Source organism: Zingiber officinale, chromosome 6B (assembly GCF_018446385.1).
Source record: "Zingiber officinale cultivar Zhangliang chromosome 6B, Zo_v1.1, whole genome shotgun sequence".
Lineage (NCBI taxonomy): Eukaryota > Viridiplantae > Streptophyta > Magnoliopsida > Zingiberales > Zingiberaceae > Zingiber > Zingiber officinale.
Window position 1 is genome coordinate 53,726,360 of NC_055996.1, and position 25,210 is coordinate 53,751,569.

The 25,210-nt window shown below is 41.5% G+C and overlaps 1 non-coding gene across 1 annotated transcript; it reads right to left on the bottom strand.

Annotated features, from left to right (window-relative positions):
- Positions 1-21,057: 21,057 nt before the first annotated feature.
- On the bottom strand, positions 21,058-21,163 carry LOC121993402. The gene has a single exon (XR_006115253.1). It is a non-coding gene; the product is annotated as a small nucleolar RNA R71 (small nucleolar RNA).
- Between the last annotated feature and the right edge of the window lie 4,047 nt (positions 21,164-25,210).

The window sequence follows — 25,210 nt, forward strand, 5'->3', positions numbered from 1 at the left end:
CTTTGTCCTTTTGCTAGTTAATATGAGTGTTGTCCGCTTGCCTCTTATCACACCTCTCGTGCTCGAAAGGTATTTTTATGAAGTATTTTGCGCAACATTTCCGCTCGGACGAATATATTCTACTTCAACAGAAGAGGTTATTCACTGGGTATTGATTAAGTACCTTTGGGTACTGGGCCGAGCGGAACGCATAGGTAGTCAAACGATATTGACAGCGAGTACAAGTCCTCTTGATCGCCTTCTTCCGCTCGGAGGGTTTATAGACGCCGGCTCGTCTCTCGATTTTTAACGTCGGAGCTCGACGGTCTTCCGACCGGGGGGTTTATAGACGTCGGTCCGTCTCTTGATATTTAACGTCGGAGCTCGACGGTCTTCCGCTCGGAGGGTTTATAGACGCCGGCTCGTTTCTTGATATTTAACATCGGAGCTCGATGGTCTTCCGACCGGGGGGTTTATAGACGCTGGTCAGTCTCTCGATATTTAACGTCGGAGCTCGACGGTCTTCCGCTCAGAGGGTTTATAGACACCGGCTCGTCTCTCGATATTTAACGTCGGAGCTCGACAGTCTTCCGCTCGGAGGGTTTATAGACGCTGGCTCGTCTCTCGATATTTAATGTCGGAGCTCGACGGTCTTCCGCTCGGAGGGTATATAGACGCCGGCTCGTCTCCTGATATTTAACGTCGGAGCTCGACGGTCTTCCGCTCAGAGGGTTTATAGACGCCGGCTCGTCTCTCGATATTTAACGTTGGAGCTTGACGGTCTTCCGACCGGGGGGTTTATAGACGCCGGCTCGTCTCTCGATATTTAACGTCGGAGCTCGACGGTCTTCCGCTCGGAGGGTTTATAGATGCCGGCTCATCTCTCGATATTTAACGTCGGAGCTCGACGGTCTTACGACCGGGGGGTTTATAGACGCCGGCTCGTCTCTCGATATTTAATGTCGGAGCTCGACGGTCTTCCGCTCGGAGGGTTTCTAGACGCCGGCTCGTCTCTCGATATTTAACGTCGGAGCTCGACGGTCTTCCGCTCGGAGGGTTTATAGACGCCGGCTTGTCTCTCAATATTTAACGTCGGAGCTCGACGGTCTTCCGCTAGGAGGGTTTATAGACGCCGGCTTGTCTCTCGATATTTAACGTCGGAGCTCGACGGTCTTCAAAGCTAACTTTAGCAATGTCGTTCGGCGAAGTTATTTGTCATCCTTTATCATTTTTGCTGCCTGCATTACAAGTACATAGGCGACCAAAGCATATGTAAAATTACATCGGCGCACCTCTTACCCAGCTCGGTACGGCTGGAGATGATTCGCACTCCATGGTCGATCCAGCTGCTGCCCGTCTTCATCCTCCAAATAATAAGCACCCGAGCGTAGCTTTTCGATGATTTTGAAGGGGCCCGCCCAAGGAGCCTCCAGCTTGCCGACGTCGCCGACCGGCTTTACTTTCTTCCAGACAAGGTCGCCAACTTGGAATGCCCTAGGGATCACGCGTCGATTGTAGTTCTGTTTCATTCTTTGCCGGTACGCCATCAGCCGGACGGACGCCTTGGCGCGCTCTTCGTCGACCAAATCCAGCTCCATGTTCCTCCTCTCGGCGTTATCATCACCATAATTCTGGATCCGGACGGACTCGACGCCGACTTCGACCGGAATGACAGCTTCGCCACCATAGACTAAGTGGAATGGCGTCACGCCCGTTCCCTCCTTCGGGGTCGTTCGGATGGCCCATAGGACGCCCGGCACTTCATCCACCCAGCTTCCTCCCAAATGGTCGAGCCGAGCGCGCAGAATGCGAAGAATTTCCCGGTTGGCTACTTCGGCTTGACCATTGCTTTGGGGATATGCCATGGACGTGAAGTGTTGCTCGATACCATAGCTTCTGCACCAATCTTCAAGCAACTTTCCCGCGAATTGCCGGCCCTTATCGGAAACAAGCCTACAGGGGACGCCGAACCGGCAGATGATGTGTTGCCAGATAAACTTCTTGACCATCTTCTCGATGATCTTGGCTAGCGGCTCTGCTTCCACCCATTTAGAAAAATAATCGACCGCCACTAGTAGAAATTTCCGCTGCCCGGTCGCTATAGGAAACAGACCCACAATATCCATTCCCCATTGGTCGAACGGACAGGACACGGTGGTTGCCTTCATTTCCTCCGCCGGTCGGTGGGAGAAGTTATGGTACTTTTGGCAAGAAAGGCACGTCGTGAAGGTCCGAGCGGCATCAGCTTGCAGGGTTGGCCAAAAGTATCCGGCCAGCAGGATCTTCTTAACCAGCGATCGTCTGCCCGGATGCCCTCCGCATGATACTTGGTGCACTTCTTGGAGGATGTACGCTGCTGCGTCTTCCAAGCTCACGCATTTCAACAGCGGGCGAGAGAAAGCCTTCTTATAGAGTTGGTCTCCAATGAGTGTGAACCGACCGGCTCTCCTTCTTAATTGCTGGGCTGCTTCCCGATCGGATGGTGTTGCCCCCGATCGAAGAAACTCCATGATGGTTGTTCTCCAGTCGCTCGGAAACTCGAGGCCCTCCATCCGGTCGACGTGCGCCACCAAAGATACTTGCTCAATTGGCTGCTGGATGACGACCGGCGTTATTGAACTTACGAGTTTGTCTAACTCATCTGCAGCCTGGTTTTCCGCTCGGAGTATCTTCTGGATAATGACTTCTCTGAAATTGGCCTTGAGCTTTTCAAAGGCCTCAGCGTAGAGTTTGAGCCAAGCGTTGTTAATCTCAAAAGTACCAGAGAGCTGTTGAGCGGCCAACTGAGAGTCTGAATGCAGCGTCACCCGTCCGGCTCCCACATGTCGGGCGGCTTGTAAGCCGGCTATAAGGGCCTCATACTCTGCTTCATTATTTGTAGCTCTATAATCCAGCCGGACGGATAAGTGCATCTTTTCTTCTTGTAGAGAGAGCAATAGCACGTCAATCCCGCTACCGAGCCGGGTGGACGATCCGTCCACAAATAATTTCCACATAGCTTCGGGCTCTGGCCTTTGTACTTCGGTGATAAAATTTGCCAAGGACTGCGCCTTTATCGCCGAGCGGGGTTGATATTGAATGTCAAATTCGCTCAACTCCGTGGTCCATTTGATGAGCCGTCCGGACGCTTTTGGATTCAACAGCACTCTTCCCAATGGACTATTCGTCCGAACGATGATAGTATGAGCCAAGAAATAGGGACGGAGGCGTCGAGCGACGAGGACCAAAGCAAAAGTCAGCTTCTCGAGTCTAGTGTAGCGAGATTCAGCATCTTTTAAAATATGGCTTAGAAAATATACAGGTCCTTCTCCGCTCGCCCTTACTAGTGCCGAGCCGACTGCTTGCTCAGTTGAAGATAAATAGATATAAAGTGGCTCACCCATAGCTGGCTTGGCTAGCACAGGCAGAGAGTTCAAGTATGTTTTCAGATCTTCGAACGCCCGATCGCATTCTTCGTCCCAGTGAAACTTAGTGGCTTTGCGCAAGATTTTGAAAAAAGGTAGGCTCCGGTCGGCAGTCTTGGAGATGAATCTGGACAAAGCAGTTATCTGACCGGTTAAGCGCTGCACTTCCCTTAGATTTCTTGAGGGCGACATATCTTGTAGTGCCTTCACTTTGCTGGGATTTGCCTCGATGCCCCGCTCGGTCACTATGTAGCCCAAGAAATGCCCGCCCTTTGCTCCGAACAGACATTTCTGAGGGTTGAGCTTAACTCCATATCTTCTCAGCGTTCGGAAAGTCTCCTCCATTTCTTAAAGCGATCTGTCGATCGGACGGATTTGATGAGAATATCGTCCACATATACTTCCAAATTGCTTACGATCTGCTCCTTGAACACTTTGTTCATCAAGCGCTGGTAAGTTGCTCCAGTGTTCTTCAGTCTGAACAGCATCACATTGTAGCAGTAACTACCGTCGGCTGTAACGAAGCTAACTTTCTCCTGATCTTCTCGGGCGAGCGGCACTTGATGATAGCCTTGATAAGCGTCGAGCATACATATCAACTCGCAGCCAGCTGTGAAGTCCACCAGTTGATCGATCCGAGGCAGCGGATAAAAATCCTTTGGGCAAGCTTTGTTGAGATCCCGAAAATCTATGCACACTCTCCACTTGTTGCCCGGCTTGGAGACTAATACTACGTTCGCCAGCCAGCTCGGGAACTGAACCTCGCGTATATGGCCGGCCTCTAGGAGCTTCTCAACCTCCACTCGGATGATGGCATTCTGTTCAGCGCTGAAATCCCTTTTTCTCTGCTTTACCGGTCGAGCGTCTGGTCGGACGTGGAGCTCGTGCTGCGCTATACTCGGTGAAATTCCGGGCAGCTCATGCGTCGACCAAACGAAGACATCACAGTTTCTCTGGAGACATTTGATCACTTCCTCTTTCTGGCTTGCCTCCAGGTCAGCCGCAATGAATGTGGTGGCCCCCGGTTGGGTTGGGTGAATCTGCACTTCCTCTTTTTATTCATAAACAAATGAGGGAGGTTTTTCTGTTATAGCGTTCACCTCGATCCGTGGCGTCTTCCGGGCGGCATTAGCTTCAGCTCGTACCATCTCGACGTAGCATCGCCGAGAAGCCAGTTGATCTCCTCGTATTTCCCCCACTTTGTCTTCAACCGGGAACTTGATTTTCTGGTGGAAGGTGGAGACGGCCGCTCGGAACTCGCTGAGCGCCGGTCGCCCCAAAATGACGTTGTATGCTGAAGGAGAGTCGACCACGACAAAATTTGCTGTCCGCGTCCTTCTGAGCGGCTCCTCTCCCAGCGAAATCGCCAGCCGGATCTGTTCGACCGGCAGAACTTCGTTGCCCGTAAACCCATAGAGGGGGGTTGTCATGGGCAGCAGCTCGGCTCGATCAATTTGTAGTTGGTCGAAGGCTTTTTTGAATATGATATTGACCGAGCTTCCTGTATCAATGAAAACACGGTGAATAGTATAGTTGGCTATTACCGCTTTGATGAGGAGAGCATCGTCATGCGGCACTTCGACTCCCTCCAAGTCCTTGGGCCCGAAGCTGATTTCGAGTCCGCTCGCCCGTTCCTGGCTGCAGCCGACCGCATGGATCTGGAGCTGTCTTACGCTCGCTTTCCTTGCTCAGTTGGAGTCGCCCCCGGTTGGCCCCCCAGCAATAATGTTGATTTCGCCTCGGGAAGTGTTGCTTCTATTTTCTTCTTCCCGAACGGATGGCCTTGGCAGCTCCCTAGACCTCCGGGGATTATCTTCACGCCTCGGAGTATGACGCCGCTCGGGAGTCTGTCTTTGTCGCTTGTCGAGTTTAGTCCGCACGGCTTCACGAGGTCTTTGTCACCTGTCGGATGATGGCGATCGACGGCCGCCACTCCGGGGAACGGGATGGGCGATTAGAGGAAGACTTCGGCAATCTCTGGTGTTATGCTGATGTGCGTAGATTATATACTCTTTTATGCATATTTTTACGCACATTTACATACTTTGAGCATGCTTGATCTATGCATTTTTATACTTCCAGCTTTCCTTTTAGCATATTTACTCTTTTGGTTCGGAGATCTGCTTTTTGTGCATTTTCAGTACACAGGAGTCGAAATTGGTGAAGATTATGCGTCCTCGGACAAGCTTGGAAGGAATTGAAGGGAGAGAGCATCAGGCCGTGTACCACACACGGCCGTGTAGTTTTAACAGGAAGGGAAGAGGACATGGCCGTGTGAATCTCACAGGGCCGTGTCTTGATTTGAAGAAATTAGAGCAGATGCCTTACATGGCCGTGTAGATCTACATGGCCGTGTGAGGTTTCTAGAGGCCAAGCAGGTGGTGGTCGTGTGCACCACACGGCCGTGTAGCATTTCCAGAGAACAGAAGGGTCCTGGCCGTGTGAGTCACACGGCCGTGCAGCTTTGGCAGAGAAGGAACTGGAATCTCACACGGCCGTGTCATGGGGCCGTGTAGTGCCGGATTTCCTCCTCTATTTAAACCCTCCTTCATGAATTGAAAGGGGATCTCTCCCCCTTTGGGAGAAGGCAAGATTTGGTGGTTTCCTCCCATTCTTGGGAGGATTTCTGGGCGATTCGAGGGGAGTTCTTGACGATTTCGACTTCGGAGCGAGGATTGGATCCGAAGACGAGGCTTCTTCGTAGATAAGTTTTCTCTTTTCCCCTTTTATTGGTTTCTTGGATTGGGGATTTAAGAAATGCTTGTAATCTTTATTTCTTCGGGTATTCTTCCTCGATTCATGGAGTAGATCTTGTATTCTAGGATTAAGGGAGTATTTGTATGATGGATTGATGTAATCTCTTGTGGATTTGCCAATTTCTTGTTTCAATGACATTGTCTTGCTTGTATCAATTAGATCTTGAATGATTAATGGTGATTTGTGCTTAATTCTCATTCTTGATTGATTGTTTGGATTTCTTGTGGACTTTGTAAAGATAAACTCTCACTCGATCATCCGAGGGATCCACGTGACAGGTGCAAGCCTGTGTAAGGACGTTTGAGAGATAATCTTGAAGAGGAAATAGGAATATTCAAGAGAGTAAGATGGATCTTGTGATTAGTTTCTTGTATCATGATAGATTAATAAGTTGTGGGCTTCTATGTTGATATCCGAGGAAGGCATAGTAATAGGTGCGCTTCTGTGTAAGGACTGTTGGTTGCTACTCGGAAAACCTATAGGTTCCACTGTACAAAAATTTTGTACAAAGGTCTGAACCTTTTCCTAGCTACCATGTGTTCTTTTAAATTAAATTTTGGATCGCCTGCGGAACTTAACACGTTTGATCCAAAACTTAATTTATTTGTTCTTTTAGGTTTTGACTTGGATCTCCTGCGGAACTTAACACGTTCGACCCAAGTCTCCTTAAGTTATTAATTCCATTAAATATTAATTTCCATAATTGGTTCCCAGTACTGACGTGGCGAGGCACATGGCCTTCTTGGATATGGGAGCAACCACCACCGACTAGACAAAACCTTTTATAGAAAGATAATATTTAATTTCCTAAAATAACTTTAGGTTAATCAAAGAGAACAATCAAATCACAAGGAAAAGAAAAAACAAAAGAACACAACTTCGAAAAAACATATTTGAAATTCTAGAACGTAAGCCTCTTGTATTTGGTATTATTTCCATAAATAACTAGCATGATGCGGAAAGAAAAATTACTAGTTATACCTTGTAGAAAAAAACCTCTTGATCTTCTACCGTATTCCTCTTCTAACCTCGAACATTGTGTGGGAAACGATCTTCCGAGATGAGAAACCACCAACCACTTTCTTCTCCTCCAAGCAAGGTTCGGCCACAAAGGAAAAACTTCACCAAGGAGGAAAACCAAAATACTAACCAAGCTCCAAGAGATGCTAGCTTTCTCTCCTTCTTCTTCTTCTTCTCCGAGTAGTATCCGGCCACCACAAGAGCTCCAATGGAAGAGAAGGGTTAGGCCACCACAAGAGGAAGAGAGGGAGAGGATGGCCGGCTACACCAAGGAACAAAAGAGGGAGAGGAATAATAGATGTTGTGTCTCATGAAGGCACCCTCACCCCTTCTTTTATATTCCTTGGCCTAGGCAAATTAGGAAATTTAATTACAATAAAATTTCCTCAATTTCCTTGACATGATTTAATTGAGAAAAATAAAATTTCCCAAATCACAATCTCATGGCCGGCCACATCATTGGAGAACAAATTTGATAAGTTTTAATCAACAATTAAAACTTCCTAATTTGTTTCCGGAAATTTTTTTAAAAAAATAAAATTTCTCTTTAAAATCTCTTTATGGTTGATAAAAGGAAATTTCTATAATTTTAATTTTATCAACATGTGAATAATTTTTAAAGAGAAAATAAAACATCTCTCCCATCTACAAATAAGGAAAGAGATCTAATCTCTTTCTTTAATCTTTTGTAGATCTTTTTACAAGATAGATATTTTAATTTTAATTCTCTTTAAATTATATCTTCCACATAATAATAAAAATTAAAATTAAATTTCTCTTTTAATTTAATTTGGCCGACCCTACTAGCTTGGGTTCAAGCTAGGGCCGGCCACCCAATTTTATACCTAGGCCGGCCCTAGCTTGTTCCCAAGCTAGCTTGGCCGGCCCCTATTGGGTGGGTATAGAAGGTGGGTATAGGTGGGTATAGAACTCTATAAATAAGAGGCTATGATAGGGACCGAGAGGAGGAATTGGTCTCCCGATAAAATTAAGCATCCCGTGTTCGCCCCGAACACACAACTTAATTTTATCAATGATAATTCATTCCACTAGAGAACTATTATTGAACTACCGCACCAATCCCAAATTACATTTTTGGGCTCCTTCTTATTATGAGCGTGTTAGTCTCCCTGTGTTTAAGATATCGAATGTCCACTAATTAAGTGAGTTACTGACAACTCATTTAATTAATATCTAAGTCCAAGAGTAGTACCACTCAACCTTATCGTCATGTTGGACTAAGTCCACCGCAGGTTTAACATGACAATCCTTATGAGCTCCTCTTGGGGACATTATCAACCTAGTATCTCTAGGACACAGTTTCCTTCCATAATCAACAACACACACTATAAGTGATATCATTTCCCAATTTATCGGGCTTATTGATTCATCGAACTAAATCTCACCCATTGATAAATTAAAGAAATAAATATCAAATATATGTGCTTGTTATTATATTAGGATTAAGAGCACACACTTCCATAATAACTGAGGTATTTGTTCCTTTATAAAGTCAGTATAAAAGGAACGACCTCAAATGGTCCTACTCAATACACTCTGAGTGTACTAGTGTAATTATATAGTTAAGATAAACTAATACCTAATTACACTACGACCTTCTAATGGTTTGTTCCTTTCCATTCTGGTCGTGAGCTACTGTTTATAATTTATAAGGTACTGATAACATCATCTTATGCATGTGACACCACATACTATGTTATCTACAATATAAACTATATGAACAACTACAAACAAATGTAGACAATTTGACCAAATGTGATTCTTTATTCATAATGAATGTTTACAAAGCTTAGGCTTTCAGTATACACTCCAACAATCTCCCACTTACACTAATGACTAAGCTGCCATATCTTCTACCATACATCTGATTCCCATTCCCTCCACATGCCGATCGAAAGCTTTCGCCGGAAGGGCCTTAGTGAAAGGATCTGCCAGGTTATCTGCTGATGTAATCTTGGCGATGACAACTTCTCCTCGCTTCACGATATCTCGTATCAGGTGGTACTTGCGCTCTATATGTTTACTTGCCTTATGGGCTCGTGGTTCCTTCGAGTTTGCAACTGCACCACTATTATCACAATAAATTGTGATGATTTTGGGCAAACCAGGAATCACATCTAAGTCCATTAGAAAGTTCCTGAGCCATACTACTTCTTTAGCTGCCTCAGAAGCTGCTACATATTCAGCTTCCATGGTTGAGTCCGAAACGCATTTCTGCTTAACACTCCTCCATGAAATGGCTCCACCTCCTAAAGTAAACACATAGCCCGATGTAGACTTACTGTTATCCCTATCTAATTGGAAATCTGAATCCGTGTAACCCACTGGGAGCAGATCGTCTGCTTGGTAAACTAGCATATAATCTCTAGTCCTTCTCAGGTACTTTAATATATGCTTTACAGCAGTCCAATGTCCTTGTCCTGGGTTACTCTGATATCTGCTGACCATGCCCACAAAATATCAGGTCTCGTACATAGCATTGCATACATTAGGCTTCCTACAGCCGAAGCATAAGGAACTGCTTTCATGTCCTCTATCTCTTTCGATGTCTTTGGAGAAATCTCTTTAGATAGAGCTACTCCATGTCTAAAAGGTAAGAAACCTTTCTTGGAATCCTGCATGCTAAAACGAGCAAGGATTGTATCTATATATGAAGCTTGGGACAGACACAACATTCTTTTCTTACGATCCCTTATAACTTTGATCCCAAGAATGTGTGCACATTCTCCTAAGTCCTTCATATCAAATTGTTTGGACAACCATACCCTTACGTCTGATAATACCTTGACATTGTTGCCAATTAACAAAATATCATCTACGTATAGTACAAGAAATACCACCACGTTTCCGTTACACTTCTTATATACACAAGACTCATCCGGAGTTTGAATAAATCCATATGACTGGATTACTTCATTAAACCGGATGTTCCAAGATCTTGAAACTTGCTTTAATCCATAAATGGACCGATTGAGCTTGCACACTAGATGCTCTTTGCCCTTTTCAATGAACCCTTCTGGTTGCTTCATATGGATGTTTTCTTCAAGACTTCCATTAAGGAAAGCTGTCTTGATATCCATTTGCCAAATCTCATAATCCATATGAGCAGCAATGGATAAGAGTATCCGGATAGACTTAAGCATGACTACCGGTGAAAAGGTCTCCTCATAATCGATTCCCTCTTTCTGAGTGTACCCTTTTGCAACAAGCCTAGCTTTAAAGGTTTCTACCTTCCCGTCTGTCCCTCTTTTCCTTTTATAGATCCACTTGCATCCAACGGCTTTTACACCATCAGGTGGTTCTACAAGCTCCCAGACCTTATTAGAGTACATAGACTCTATTTCAGAATTCATTGCCTTTTGCCAAGATGCTGCATCTATATCTTGGAGTGCTTCGTCATATGTCCGGGGATCAGGTTCATGTTTACCCGGGATCAAATCTGAAGATTCTCCCAAAAACATGAATCTTTCAGGTTGCCTTACAACCCTCCCACTACGACGAGGCACTGTCTGTGGTTGTGTATCATGTGTGACACGTGTTGCAGTCTCTTGTGGTACTTCATCTTGTACTGTTGGTACTGAAGTAGACGTGTCCTCTCTAATTTCTTCTAAAACTACTTTGCTACTAGGCTTGTGATCCATTATATAGTCTTCTTCTAAAAACTGGGCATTGGTGCTAACAATGACCTTCTGGTCTTTAGGACTATAAAATAAACCACCTTTCGTTCCTTTGGGATATCCTACAAATACGCGAACTTCTGTACGGGATTCTAACTTATCAGCATCTGGTTTCAGCACATGTGCTGGACTACCCCAAATCCGAATATGTCTTAGACTGGGTTTTCGCCCATTCCACAATTCCATGGGAGTAGAAGAAACTGATTTAGAAGGTACTAAGTTCAAAACATACACTGCTGTTTCCAGAGCATATCCCCAAAATGAATTTGGTAATTCTGAATAACTCATCATCGATCTAACTATCTCCATAAGAGACCTATTCCTTCGTTCCGCTACACTATTCTGTTGGGGTGTTCCAGGTGCAGACAATTGGGATTGAATCCCAGCCTCTGATAAGTAATTCCTAAACTCTCCTAAGAGGTATTCGCCACCACGATCAGATCGTAGTGTCTTGATACTTTTACCTAATCGTTTTTCCACATCAGCCTTGTATTCTTTGAACTTATCAAAGCACTCGGACTTGCAGCGCATTAGGTAAATATATTCGTATCTTGAATAATCGTCTATGAAAGAGACAAAATATTCAAAACCTCCTCTTGCCTGGACAGACATAGGACCACACAAATCAGAGTGAACCAATTCTAACACTTCTTTGGCTCTATACCCCTTGGCCTTAAAAGGCCTCTTGGTCATTTTACCTTCCAAGCAAGATTCACAAGTTGGAAAATTTTCCAACTCTAATGAACCCAAAAGTCCATCGGCTATAAGCCTCTGAATCCTACTTAAGTTAATATGACCAAGCCTTAGATGCCAAAGATATGCTTGGTTCATTTCTGAAGGTTCTTTTCTCTTATTTGAGTTAGAAGATGAATTATAAATTTCCATGTTTTGCTTTGTGGAAGAAATTGGATTTAAAGTATACAAATTGCCAACTAATGCACCAGAACAGATAATCACTTTATTTCTTTTAATAACTACATCGTTACTGAAAGAAACTGAATATCCATCTAAAAACAGTTTAGAAACTGAAATTAAATTCTTTCTAAAACTGGGTACATAAAGACAATTTCTTAAAATCAAATTTCTATTTCTACTAAAAGATAAGTAGACATCTCCCACTGCAACAGCCGCCACCTTAGTAGCATTGCCCATGTAGACGGTAATCTCTCCTTCAGTTAGTCGTCGGGTTTCCTGGAACCCCTGCAAGGAATTGCAGACATGATCAGTGGCTCCCGTATCTACACACCAGGTGCTGGTAGATAACACCGCTAAACATGTTTCAACAACTAGAGCATGAGATATACCTTTGTTGTTCTGATTCCTACGAGGACAGTCCGCCTGCTTGCGGATGAAGCACTTGCCCTTCGGCTTCTTCACTCCAGCTTTAAATCACGTCCTCTGAGATTTATTCACTTTCTTTCTTAACCGACTTGTTTCTTCTTCTTCTTTCCTCTCGGTTTAGAAGTAGAACCATTTTCGATAGTGAATTTGAGAATTGTGACGAAATAATCCTTCTGCTGCTTGACATCAATAGTTCCCCTAATGAATAAATCCTCTTATTCATATTATAGTTCAAGCGGAACTGCTCAAAACTTCTAGGTAGCGTTTGGAGGATCATTTCGATCTGGGTTTCCCCATCAATTTCTCCTCCAAGGATTTGTATCTCATTCAGATAAGCCATCATCTTTAGGATATGCTCCCTTACAGGAGTACCCTCTTGCATGGTGGCTGTCATTATCTTTCTCATAGCTTATTGTCTAGAAGCCCTATCCTGATGACCAAAGAGTTTCTTGAGATTGTTCATAATATCATAAGCTGTTGGTAAATCTTTATGCTGATGTTGCAATACATTTGACATTGAAGCCAAAATGTAACACCGCGCCATCTCATCTGCCTTTACCCATCTCTTATGATATTCAATCTCCTCTTGGGTAGATTCACCAGTGGGTGCATCAGTGCAGTCAGTACAAATTTATAGCTTTCAGCAGTCAGAACAATGTCCAGGTTCCTTTTCCAATCTATGTAATTAGGTCCAGTAAGTCTATTTTGTTGAAGTATGATGGACAGTGGGTTGAAAGTCATCCTAAGAATCACAAATAACTTTTGGTCAGAACTCTAAATTTAGAATAATATTGATTCCTCAAACAATACTATTTTAAATTAACCAACACCTCATCACACCGTGAATTTTGTATGCCACGTTAGTGTGGACGTATACAAATTCAACATTTGTAAAAGGAGGGTTTTAACCCATTAATTTTATTATCTTGTCAACCTAACTTTTTGACAAATAAAATTAATAGTTGGTATTATTTGGTCACACAAATAATAATAGTGACTCCGTTGGGGAGGATACTATTAGATGTGTCTAAGTGTGTACCATTACTTGACACTAAGTCCTTTAATAAGATTATGCCCCTTCCATTGGGGAAGAACACACGCTCTTAATTAATTTCCTATAGTCATCCAGAAATGGAAGTCTGTTCTAGTGATCCACAAACAAGCTCATCCGTTATGGAGGAAGACACTCAGAGCCAACGCGCAAGCTTGTTTGCATCACTTACAAACCAGTAATGGAGACCATGAGATTTATTTAAAAATCCCTCTCCCACTTAGTTATTTATAAATGAGGAATTTTAACTATGCTAGCCTACTTAATACTTGTAAACTAACATGCACACACAGCACAATATAAAAGCAATAAATAGAAAATTTAATTTTCAACTATTATGGCTTTTATCTCTAATTGTCCTCCGTGTGTTGTCATCCCAAGCTGCTGCCATATTTGGCCACCGCCTCCGGGTCTAGCTGTCGCATCCATCTTGCTCCTAGTTCCGCTGCGCCTCTGGTCCTTAGAAGGTTCCACGCTTTGCAAGATTCGATCCGCGACATAAATAGAATTTTACATTTTGATCCTATATTCCATAAAAAGAATGTACATGTATCTAGATCAAAAATAAAATCCTAATAATAACTAAATACAGCTCCTGCTGTATTTTAATACAATCATGCACACACATATTAATGCCCTTGACATGTCCAAGGGTCCAATCACACACATAATAACTAAAAGTCATAATAGTTGGATCCTGCATCCACAAAGTTAGCACATCCTACTATTATCCTGCCTAAATTATGTATGACATGTGCATAATTAAACTAAATACCAAATACACAGAGGCAAAACCCTAGCTCTGATACCAATTGTTGGTTGCTACTCGGAAAACCTATAGGTTCCACTGTACAAAAATTTTGTACAAAGGTCTGAACCTTTTCCTAGCTACCATATGTTCTTTTAAATTAAATATTGGATCGCCTGCGGAACTTAACACGTTTGATCCAAAACTTAATCTATTTGTTCTTTTAGGTTTTGACTTGGATCTCCTGCGGAACTTAACACGTTCGACCCAAGTCTCCTTAAGTTATTAATTCCATTAAATATTAATTTCCATAATTGGTTCCCAGTACTGACGTGGCGAGGCACATGGCCTTCTTGGATATGGGAGCAACCACCACCGACTAGACAAAACCTTTTATAGAAGATAATATTTAATTTCCTAAAATAACTTTAGGTTAATCAAAGAGAACAATCAAATCACAAGGAAAAGAAAAAACAAAAGAACACAACTTCGAAAAAACATATTCGAAATTCTAGAACGTAAGCCTCTTGTATTTGGTATTATTTCCATAAATAATTAGCATGATGCGGAAAGAAAAATTACTAGTTATACCTTGTAGAAAAAAAAACCTCTTGATCTTCTACCGTATTCCTCTTCTAACCTCGAACGTTGTGTGGGCAACGATCTTCCGAGATGAGAAACCACCAACCACTTTCTTCTCCTCCAAGCAAGGTTCGGCCACAAAGGAAAAACTTCACCAAGGAGGAAAACCAAAATACTAACCAAGCTCCAAGAGATGCTAGCTTTCTCTCCTTCTTCTTCTTCTTCTCCGAGTAGTATCCGGCCACCACAAGAGCTCCAATGGAAGAGAAGGGTTCGGCAACCACAAGAGGAAGAGAGGGAGAGGATGGCCGGCCACACCAAGGAACAAAAGAGGGAGAGGAATAATAGATGTTGTGTCTCATGATGGTACCCTCACCCCTTCTTTTATATTCCTTGGCCTAGGCAAATTAGGAAATTTAATTACAATAAAATTTCCTCAATTTCCTTGACATGATTTAATTGAGAAAAATAAAATTTCCCAAATCACAATCTCATGGCCGGCCACATCATTGGAGAACAAATTTGACAAGTTTTAATCAACAATTAAAACTTCCTAATTTGTTTCCGGAAATTTTTTTAAAAAAATAAAATTTCTCTATAAAAATCTCTTCATGGTTGATAAAAGGAAATTTCTATAATTTTAATTTTATCAACATGTGAATAATTTTTAAAGAGAAAATAAAACATCTCTCCAATCTACAAATAAGGAAAGAGATCTAATCTCTTTCTTTAATCTTTTGTAGATCTTTTTACAAGAGAGATATTTAAATTTTAATTCTCTTTAAATTATATCTTCCACATAATAATAAAAATTAAAATTAAATTTCTCATTTAATTTAATTTGGCCGGCCCTACTAGCTTGGGTTCAAGCTAGGGTCGGCCACCCAATTTTATACCTAGGCCGGCCCTTGCTTGTTCCCAAGCTAGCTTGGCCGGCCCCTATTGGGTGGGTATAGAAGGTGGGTATAGGTGGGTATAGAACTCTATAAATAAGAGGCTACGATAGGGACCGAGAGGAAGAATTGGTTTTGGTCTCCCGATAAAATTAAGCATCCCGTGTTCGCCCCGAACACACAACTTAATTTTATCAATGATAATTCATTCCACTAGAGAACTATTATTGAACTACCGCACCAATCCCAAATTACATTTTTGGGCTCCTTCTTATTATGAGCGTGTTAGTCTCCCTGTGTTTAAGATATCGAATGTCCACTAATTAAGTGAGTTACTGACAACTCATTTAATTAATATCTAAGTCCAAGAGTAGTACCACTCAACCTTATCGTCATGTTGGACTAAGTCCACCGCAGGTTTAACATGACAATCCTTATGAGCTCCTCTTGGGGACATTATCAACCTAGTATCTCTAGGACACAGTTTCCTTCCATAATCAACAACACACACTATAAGTGATATCATTTCCCAATTTATCGGGCTTATTGATTCATCGAACTAAATCTCACCCATTGATAAATTAAAGAAATAAATATCAAATATATGTGCTTGTTATTATATTAGGATTAAGAGCACACACTTCCATAATAACTGAGGTATTTATTCCTTTATAAAGTCAGTATAAAAGGAACGACCTCAAATGGTCCTACTCAATACACTCTGAGTGTACTAGTGTAATTATATAGTTAAGATAAACTAATACCTAATTACACTACGACCTTCTAATGGTTTGTTCCTTTCCATTCTGGTCGTGAGCTACTGTTTATAATTTATAAGGTACTGATAACATCATCTTATGCATGTGACACCACATACTATGTTATCTACAATATAAACTATATGAACAACTACAAACAAATGTAGACAATTTGACCAAATGTGATTCTTTATTCATAATGAATGTTTACAAAGCTTAGGCTTTCAGTATACACTCCAACAATCTCCCACTTATACTAATGACTAAGCTATCATATCTTCTACCATACATCTGATTCCCATTCCCTCCACATGCCGATCGAAAGCTTTCGCCGGAAGGGCCTTAGTGAAAGGATCTGCCAGGTTATCTGCTGATGCAATCTTGGCGATGACAACTTCTCCTCGCTTCACGATATCTCGTATCAGGTGGTACTTGCGCTCTATATGTTTACTTGCCTTATGGGCTCATGGTTCCTTCGAGTTTGCAACTGCACCACTATTATCACAATAAATTGTGATGATTTTGGGCAAACCAGGAATCACATCTAAGTCCATTAGAAAGTTCCTGAGCCATACTGCTTCTTTAGCTGCCACAGAAGCTGCTACATATTCAGCTTGAGTCCGAAACGCATTTCGCTTAACACTCCTCCATGAAATGGCTCCACCTCCTAAAGTAAACACATAGCCTGATGTAGACTTGTTATCCCTATCTAATTGGAAATCAAAATCCGTGGAGCAAATCGTGCGCTTGGTAAACTAGCATATAATCTCTAGTCCTTCTCGTAGTTTAATATATGCTTTACCGCATCCAATGTCCTTGTCTGGTTACTCGATATTCACACCATGCCCACCAAAATGATATCGTGTCTCGTCATAGCATTGCATACATTAGGCTTCCTACAGCCGAAGCATAAGGAACTGCTTTCATGTCCTCTATCTCTTTCGATGTCTTTGGAGACATCTCTTTAGATAGAGCTACTCCATGTCTAAAAGGTAAGAAACCTTTCTTGGAATCCTGCATGCTAAAACGAGCAAGGATTGTATCTATATATGAAGCTTGGGACAGACACAACATTCTTTTCTTACGATCCCTTATAACTTTGATCCCAAGAATGTGTGCACATTCTCCTAAGTCCTTCATATCAAATTGTTTGGACAACCATACCCTTACGTCTGATAATACCTTGACATTGTTGCCAATTAACAAAATATCATCTATGTATAGTACAAGAAATACCACCACGTTTCCGTTACACTTCTTATATACACAAGACTCATCCAGAGTTTGAATAAATCCATATGACTGGATTACTTCATTAAACCGGATGTTCCAAGATCTTGAAGCTTGCTTTAATCCATAAATGGATCGATTGAGCTTGCACACTAGATGCTCTTTGCCCTTTTCAATGAACCCTTCTGGTTGCTTCATATGGATGTTTTCTTCAAGACTTCCATTAAGGAAAGCTGTCTTGACATCCATTTGCCAAATCTCATAATCCATATGAGCAGCAATGGATAAGAGTATCCGGATAGACTTAAGCATGGCTACCGGTGAAAAGGTCTCCTCATAATCGATTCCCTCTTTCTGAGTGTACCCTTTCGCAACAAGCCTAGCTTTAAAGGTTTCTACCTTCCCGTCTGTCCCTCTTTTCCTTTTATAGATCCACTTGCATCCAACGGCTTTTACACCATCAGGTGGTTCTACAAGCTCCCAGACCTTATTAGAGTACATAGACTCTATTTCAGAATTCATTGCCTTTTGCCAAGATGCTGCATCTATATCTTGGAGTGCTTCGTCATATGTCCGGGGATCAGGTTCATGTTTACCCGGGATCAAATCTGAAGATTCTCCCAAAAACATGAATCTTTCAGGTTGCCTTACAACCCTCCCACTACGACGAGACACTGTCTGTGGTTGTGTATCATGTGTGACACGTGTTGCAGTCTCTTGTGGTACTTCATCTTGTACTGTTGGTACTGAAGTAGACGTGTCCTCTCTAATTTCTTCTAAAACTACTTTGCTACTAGGCTTGTGATCCATTATATAGTCTTCTTCTAAAAACTGGGCATTGGTGCTAACAATGACCTTCTGGTCTTTAGGACTATAAAATAAACCACCTTTCGTTCCTTTGGGATATCCTACAAATACGCGAACTTCTGTACGGGATTCTAACTTATCAGCATCTGGTTTCAGCACATGTGCTGGACTACCCCAAATCCGAATATGTTTTAGACTGGGTTTTCGCCCATTCCACAATTCCATGGGAGTAGAAGAAACTGATTTAGAAGGTACTAAGTTCAAAACATACACTGCTGTTTCCAGAGCATATCCCCAAAACGAATTTGGTAATTCTGAATAACTCATCATCGATCTAACCATCTCCATAAGAGTCATATTCCTTCGTTCTGCTACACCATTCTGTTGGGGTGTTCCAGGTGCAGACAATTGGGATTGAATCCCCTCCGATAAGTAATTCCTAAACTCTCCTAAGAGGTATTCGCCACCACGATCAGATCGTAGTGTCTTGATACTTTTACCTAATCGTTTTTCCACATCAGCCTTGTATTCTTTGAACTTATCAAAGCACTCGGACTTGCAGCGCATTAGGTAAATATATCCGTATCTTGAATAATCGTCTATGAAAGAGACAAAATATTCAAAACCTCCTCTTGCCTGGACAGACATAGGACCACACAAATCAGAGTGAACCAATTCTAACACTTCTTTGGCTCTATACCCCTTGGCCTTAAAAGGCCTCTTGGTCATTTTACCTTCCAAGCAAGATTCACAAGTTGGAAAATTTTCCAACTCTAATGAACCCAAAAGTCCATCGGCTATAAGCCTCTGAATCCTACTTAGGTTAATATGACCAAGCCTTAGATGCCAAAGATATGCTTGGTTCATTTCTGAAGGTTCTTTTCTCTTATTTGAGTTAGAAGATGAATTATAAATTTCCATGTTTTGCTTTGTGGAAGAAATTGGATTTAAAGTATACAAATTGCCAACTAATGCACCGAAGATAATCACTTTATTTCTTTTAATAACTACATCGTTACTGAAAGAAACTGAATATCCATCTAAAAACAGTTTAGAAACTGAAATTAAATTCTTTCTAAAACTGGGTACATAAAGACAATTTCTTAAAATCAAATTTCTATTTCTACTAAAAGATAAGTAGACATCTCCCACTGCAACAGCCACCACCTTAGTAGCATTGCCCATGTAGACGGTAATCTCTCCTTCAGTTAGTTGTCGGGTTTCCTGGAACCCCTGTAAGGAATTGCAGACATGATCAGTGGCTCCCGTATCTACACACCAGGTGCTGGTAGATAACACCGCTAAACATGTTTCAACAACTAGAGCATGAGATATACCTTTGTTGTTCTGATTCCTACGAGGACAGTCCGCCTTCCAATGCCCTGACTGTTTGCAGATGAAGCACTTGCCCTTAAATCCTGTACTCTGAGATTTATTCACTTTCTTTGCTGAACCAGCTTGTTTCTTCTTCTTCTTTCCTCTCGGTTTAGAAGTAGAACCATTTTCAGCATAGTGAATTTGAGAATTGTGACGAAATAATCCTTCTGTCGCTTGAAGTTCTGTCAGTAGTTCCCCTAATGAATAAATCCTCTTATTCATATTATAGTTCAGGCGGAACTGCTCAAAACTTCTAGGTAGCGTTTGGAGGATCATATCGATCTAGGTTTCCCCATCAATTTCTCCTCCAAGGATTTGTATCTCATTCAGATAAGCCATCATAACCCAAAACACTAATAGTGTTTGGCAAGAGAGAACCGGCAACTTTCTAATAGTGTTTGGCAATTGAGGGATAAGAATTGGTGAACCATTTACATTCAAGAAATCTTACAAAGAAACCGAAACTCCTATAATCTCCCTTTATCATAACCCAAAACACTAAACTCTTGTTTGTTGATCTTTAATATTAGATTTGTTTACTTTCACTTTGCATTTGAAACAATTGGATAGTTGTTTAGCTAATTCGCATTGAGACATTTCTAGTGCTTATTCCAGTCCCTGTGGATACGATAATCTTTTATATTACTTGCGACATTTCCGTATACTTGCGGAGCGTAACAAGTTTTTGTCGCCGTTGCCGGGGACTGCGCTATAACATTAGGAATTATCAATTGAGTTAGACTAAACATAGCATTTGTTTTCCTTTCATATTGCATAGTTGTAACTAATTATTAGATTTCTGTTTTTACTTTCTTGTATAACTTTTACTTCTTGTTAATTCTTTTTGTACAAATTCAATTCTGCATTTTTTATTCTTTTATTTTTCTTTTTCTGTTGAATTATCATTTGCTATCTTGTTCTTGTGTATGCGAAGATCTAACTTTGCAGGGGAATTCTTTTCTTTTGACCCTGAGATTGACAGAACTTTCCATAAAAGAAGAATTCTGCAAAGGCAAATTGAAGAACAGGAACATTTGAACATGGCGAATAGACCACTCAAGGATTATGCAGCACCTTATGCAAGAGGTTTTCGATCTAGTATTTCAAGACCTTCGGTGGAAGCTAATAACTTTGAGATCAACCCGCAATTATATCTATGGTGCAGCAGAACCAATTTGGTGGAGGACCTCATGAAGACCCCAATCAACACTTAGAGGTCTTTTATGAAATATGTGGTACCATGAAAATGAATGGAGTTCCTTCAGAAGCAGTTAGATTATTATTATTTGGGTTTTCTTTAAGAGATAGGGCAAAGTAATGGCTGAATTCTTTGGCCCCTAATAGCATCACCACTTGGGAGCAGTGTGAGCAACAGTTTCTTGATAAATTCTATCCACCAAGCAAAACAGCTCATATGAGGAATTTAATTGCAAGCTTCAAGCAAACTGACTCAGAATCTCTTTTTGAAGCATGGGATAGATATAATAGTATGCTCAGACAATGCCCACATCATGGGTTGGAAAGATGGTTAGTGTTGCACACTTTTTATAATGGTATCAACTATCATACCAAAGTGTCCCTTGATTCAGCTGCTGGAGGGGCACTTATGAATAAAAGTTTAGATGAAGCTGAAGAAATTATTGACAGTGTAGCACAAAATCATCATCAATGGGCAAATGAAAGAAGTGGTGGCTATTCTTCTGTAAACCCAGCAATTAAAGCATCAGGGAAGTTTGATGTAGATGCAGTCACTCTTTTGTCTGCAAAATTAGACGCTCTTACAAAGAAATTTGAGAATATGGGGACTAGTGCTAATTTGGTCAATGCTATTAGTACATCTTGTGAAGTATGTGGGAGTTCAGAGCACTCAAATGACTCATGTCCATTGGGAGCTATCACTGCACAAATCAATCAACTGGAACAATGTGATGCAATCATGAGTTACAATCAAAGGCAGAACAACCCATACTCAAATACTTATAACCCTGGATGGAAGAGCCATCCCAATTTTTCTTACAGAAATAATCAAGATCAAGGACCATCTATGGGGGCAAGACCAAATTTTCAAGCTGGGCAACAAAATTTTCAACATCTATCTTCTCAAGGCTTACCAAAGTCAAATATTGAAAAGATGCTTGAAGAAATTATCTCAAGTCAGAATGAAATGAAGCAAGATTTAGCAAAGCTCATTCAGAGAATGGATAATTCTGAAAAGCATCAAAAGATCCAGGATAGTCAAATTGCCCAACTAGCTTCCTCATCATCCAGAGCACAAGGACAACTTCCAGGAAAACCTGATGTGAATCCTATGGAGCATTGCAATAGAATTGAGCTTAGGAGCGGACGGACCTTGGGAGACTCCCAAGTGACTGCTCCAAAAGGGATACAAAAAGAAGAAGAGCTCTCTCCTCTTATACCAAATCAGATTCAAGCTAATGAGGAGAGTACCATTGAGGTTGAAGAGACTCTTCCACTGAACCATCAGAGCAAAGCTGTCCCTTTTCCTCAGAGACTTACAATGCTCAAGAAAGATGAAGAATTTGGCAAGTTTTTAGAAAAAGTTAAGGAAATTTGTGTAGAGGTACCTCTTATTGATGCTATTCTTCAAATGCCTAGATTTGCCAAATTCCTGAAGGATCTCATGTCAAACAAGAGAAGAAGAGGAGAGGCTGAGACAATTGCGCTTAGTGAGGAATGTAGTGCTATTTTGGAGAAGAACACTTCCCCAAAACTAAAGGACCCAGGGAGCTTTTATATTCCTTGCAACATAGGAAAATATTTTTTTGAAAAAGCTTTTTGTGATTTGGGGGCAAGTGTTAGCCTCATTCCCTATTCAATTTGTAATAAATTAGGTCTCAAAAATATTAAACTTACTACTATGGCACTTCAACTTGCCGATCATTCCTGCAGGTACCCTTTGGGTATTATAGAAGATGTGCCAGTAGAGGTGGATGGGAATGTTATTCCCACAGATTTTGTCGTGTTGGACATGGAAGAGGACCCCAGGATTCCTATCATATTAGGAAGACCTTTCCTTGCTACAGCTGGAGCTATAATTGATGTCAAAAATCATAAGCTTTCTTTGGTAATTGGTAAGGAAAGGTTGGAATATGATTTATCTAATATCTCTAACCATGTCTCGTCTCTTTTAAATGCTTGTAGCAGGAGAAGCATTTATAAACTTGAGGAATGGAATTTTCTTCCTCATGGAAGGCCACCAAACGAAGGAGACAATGTGGTGGAAGATATTGGGAGAAGATCTCCCAACAAAAATGAAAAGTATATCTGTCCTCCAAGGGCGATGAAAAGAAGTGAATGATCAAGTTTGGTCGAGCTAAAGACCTTAAACAAGCGCTTCTTGGGAGGCAACCCAAGGGTTCTTTTAGTTAGTTTTGATTTGTATTTTAATTTCTTTTAGTTCGATGCATTCTTTTGATTTTGTTTTTAGGTTAGGTGCAAAACAGAGCCCGGTCGTGTGCTATACACGGCCAGGCAAAGGTTACAGAGAAGGGAAGTGCTTGGGCCGTGTCATCCAGACACGACCGTGTAGGATCTCCCGAGGAGAAAAAGGTCTAGGCCGTGTCTCAAACACGACCGTGTAAAGAAAACCGAGAAGAAAGATGGAGAGGTCGTGTCTCAGACACGGCCGTGTGAAGAATCCAGAGAAGGAAGAGGGGGAGGTCGTGTGGATCTGCACGGCCCGTGTAGGAGAGTTATTAAAGTCTTCTTTCTACCTTACACGGCCAGATCTTGGCCGTGTTCCACACACCCCCAACTCTCCAAAACATATCTTTCTCTCCCAATCTCTTAAAAACTCCTCTCTAATCTCTCAAGATCTCTTAGATCCGGATTCTCCTCCTCTCTAAGACTTGGACTTTTTGTTCTCCTAACCTAAGATCTTTGCTCTTTGAAGTTTTGTTCTTTGAGTTCCATTTTTCCAACCCTAGATAATTCTTCCCCTATCTAAACTCATCAAGATGTCCAATATTTTGAAGAAACTTCGCAAAGGAGGTGGTGGATCCAGTGGAGACAAAGAGAAGGAGCCATCAAGGGACAAAGGAAAACAACCAGTGAAGGGCAAAGGCAAAAGGACTTCACGCAACGAAGGTAATGACAATGAATTCAATATTATGTTTAGAAATTATGATAAAGTAATTAGATTTGCAATTCTTGTCAATAGAAAGATAGTGTGTACTAGATATATGGACCAAACTGTTCTTGATATGCTTGGAATTAGGGAAGATGTAGATTTGATGATTGAGTTTTTGGATTGGAGTGATATTATGTACACACATTTGCCTATATATCCTCGTCTTGTTTTGGAATTTTTAAGTTTATTAGATGTCCATTTTACTAATGAAGATGATTATTTTGGAAAAATCTCATTTAGACTAATGAATCAAGAATTTCTATGGGCATTTAGTGACTTTAATTCTTGTTTTGGATTAACCACCGGTAGCCCTCATAGGTTTGATCCAAGGTTTAATTGGAATCATTTTTGGAATGCAATAACTGGGTTAGATCAACCTTATGAGCCTTCAAGAGCTAAGGCCTCCCATATGCAAAACCTCATCTTTAGGTATCTACATAGAGTCATGGGTAAAACTATTTTTGGTAGGGGAGAGAGTGATGGGGTGGTTAAAAAGATAGAGCTTTATGCTTTATGGGCTATGCTTTATAAGGTTGAATTTGATTCTGGTTTTCATTTTGTTCAAACCTTATTAAGATCTGCTAGGGCATCATCGGGATCAATTGTTTTTGGTGGTTTGATTACCCGAATAGCTTATAATTTAAATCTTGATGTTGATGGGTTGGAAATAATTCATGGTAATGACATGATTGACATTGATGCATGTCTTGCTATGAAAATGATCGTTCGGGATGAGAATGGTTTCGCGTTTCCTAGGAGGAGTGGTTCTCCTTTACCCCTTCCTTTTCCTGAACGAACTACTATTCGTAACCTGGCTAATTGGGTAATTTCTGAGTTAGATTTTGAGGATAACCCTTCTATACCTGGAGACACTGAGCCACATCATGAGCCCTCGTCATATGGACACCCGCAGCCATCTAGTTTTATGGAGCCCGCTAGACATTCTTTTGCATATGGCACGGGATCTTCTAGGTTTGATTTTTCAGATTTTCGTACGTCTCTAGAATCACTTCATGAGAAGCAAGATTCCCAACGAAAAATGTTGGAGGGGCGCTTCTCTTTATCTGATGATCAGTTTAGGGAGGTACAAAATCATTTTCAGTTTACGAGGAATTTTCAAGTCAAGTGGCTGAGTTTGTGCAGGATTATGATACTGATCAGGCTAGGATGAGAGATTTTATGCAGAGCATGATGCTTACTAGCCAACAAGTAGATGCTTTATATGAGTATCATAGATCCTTGGGTGAGATTCCAGGTTTTCCTAGTTTTCCTATTGGCCAACCACGTCGTAGACCTCCTTTCCCTCGTCCACCTCCTCCACCATATTGATTTCATCGGGACGATGAAAAGTTTAAGTCTGGGGGGTACTGTTTAGTTTGGTTTTCAGTTTTTAGTTTTTGTTAGTTTTTCATGTT